We start from the raw sequence: 2,327 nt of genomic DNA, 5'->3' as shown, positions 1-2,327 counted from the left end.
CTGATAGAAATCCTCATGATCACATTTAATGATTTTCAATTTGAGCGTCATTATTTCTATATAGCGTACACTTTCACGTTCTGAACTTCCAACGCAAGTGGGGCGGGTATGGCTTCGTGACAATGATCACAAGAGCAGCTCCTCACCGATTTGACAAATCCAACAGAGTTCCACCTCTTACACTGCCAAAACATCAGCTATGCGGGTGCTGGCTAACGCCGGTTAGCGCTTGATCTGATTGAATCTAGGCCTTCGTGTTTGCCGGAACTCTCAACTTCTAACACGTTTTGGCCCAGAAGTTAATCATGCAGCTGACCAAATTACACAAGATTTTACTTCTGGGTTAACCGAGATTACATAAATGACCATAATTATTACAAATGACAATGTTGTTTACAAGGACGATCACCCTTAAGCATTGCAAAGTCCAATTGTATGAATTGGAATTCGTAACATATCTTTTTTTTGCAGGACGTAACATATATGAAATGAATGACGTTGCACACAATTGTGCAAAATCTTGGGGGCCCGTTTATACAAAACCTCTGTAGCATCACTTTAAGGGGAGCAGTACCTGCCACAGAAGAGGATGTTTTGAGTATTGTTGTGGCGGATGAAGAACAGAAAGGGGTGGTCGACTTTGAAGGTACGTATATTATGCTCTTTTAACATTACTGATCAGGGAGACCGCCTTGTGACAGCCGCAGCCTTCGGTGCCTTCCTCATTCACCTCTACAAAGGCCTTGTGTACCACCTCAGACAACTCCACGTTGTTGTTGGGTGACATACCTGAGAAATTGCTCATGAACTCTTCAAAGGAGTCCATCATGCCCATGCTGACCAGAACGGCTTTTAGGTCGCAGGTCTTCTCCATCTTCAATCTGGGGAAGTGCATATGTCCCACCTGGTCCATGCAACAAAGTTATCATACGTGAGCTCCCTCTCCAGCTTCTCCAGCCCAGTTTGTCCTCTATCTCTTCCGGGAGCATGCTCAGATCGCTCCAGAATCTAGCAGTTGACCTCAGGGATTAAGGTCAAGCAGAACATGCTCTCCTGATACATAATTTTCACTGGCGTCCTCTAATTTCTTCTCACCTTGAACTGAGCTTCTCTGGTGGATCTCTCCTTGAACTCCTTTCCTCACTTGCAATAAATGGCATTCACCAACAAGTTTTGGTTGTTGACAGCTCCCTTTTGCAACCGGTCCTGGAGTTTTCCCTCTGTCTTTTTATCCACCCAGTTGTTAATATTAACCCTAGCTGCCTCTGCATTGGACTCAAAGTTGACAGACTCTAACCTGGCACCGTAGTACTTTCTAGTTTCACAGAGAAAAGCTTTTGTAAAGGCTTTGCCAGGTTCAGTGCATAGGGGGTAGTGCGGACGGGGCCCAGACAGGAGTTTTCTGAACACATCAGCTTTGTGGCGGGGCAGGGCCTCTAACATCCGTGCGGCAATATTGCCCCTGGCCCCTTCAAACTGGCGGATGGCCAGGCTCAGTGTGTATGGGGTTTGTCTTTGTTCAGCTCAGACAGGAGTTTTTTTTAACCCATCATGGATGTCACCCTCAGCTTTGTGGAGGTGCAGCGCCTCTGACATCTGTGTAACAGTATTGCCCTTGGCCTCAAGGAATACCATAGCCAAGCAGAGGAGATGATCAGAGGAGAGATGTTTCCTTCGCTGTTCCTCTCGCTGATCTTCTTGAAGAGATTCAGGGAGAATTTGTTGTTTGACACAGACAGAGATGCCATCGTAACAGTTGTGAGCGATAGGGAGGAACTGAAAATGAACTGATGTGAGATTTATAGAGCGGGATGTGGTCTCAAAGGTGAAGAGGAAATGCATTCAGCTCAAAAGTACAAGGGTGCCAATCTTTCTTTCAAAGCAAAGCCCACCAATGGTGTGTGTGGCCAAAGAGCTCTATTTTCATGTCATTGAACAAATGTAAACGCCTGGAGTTTGCTTAACAGCATTGGCACTTTGATTGGAACCGGTGGTATGGTCAGGTGACCTGAAAATAGAGCTCTTTGGCCACACACACCAGTGGTGGGTTTAGCGTTGAAATAAAGAAGCATAATAAGAGATTAACCCCATACCTATTGTAAAAAATGGGATCTTTGATGTTATGGGTCCATTTTGGTTCCACTGGTCCTGGGGCCCTTGTTCAGGTCAATGGCATCAAGAACTTTACCCAGTACCGGGACATTTTAACCAAAAGCCTGGTTGCATCTGCCAGGAGGCTTAATGTTGGCCTCAAGTGGATCTTCCAGCAAGACCATAGCCCCAAGCACACATCAAAATCCATAAAGAAATGGTTAATTGACCACAAA

General features: G+C 45.5%; 1 pseudogene; it reads right to left on the bottom strand.

The window, feature by feature from the left end:
• Nucleotides 1-558: 558 nt before the first annotated feature.
• Nucleotides 559-1,443, bottom strand: LOC120047107 (annotated as a pseudogene).
• Nucleotides 1,444-2,327: the final 884 nt, after the last annotated feature.

Source organism: Salvelinus namaycush, chromosome 5 (assembly GCF_016432855.1).
Source record: "Salvelinus namaycush isolate Seneca chromosome 5, SaNama_1.0, whole genome shotgun sequence".
NCBI lineage: Eukaryota > Metazoa > Chordata > Actinopteri > Salmoniformes > Salmonidae > Salvelinus > Salvelinus namaycush.
The sequence above is the reverse complement of the archived record's forward strand: the minus strand, read 5'-3'. Positions and strand labels throughout refer to the sequence as shown.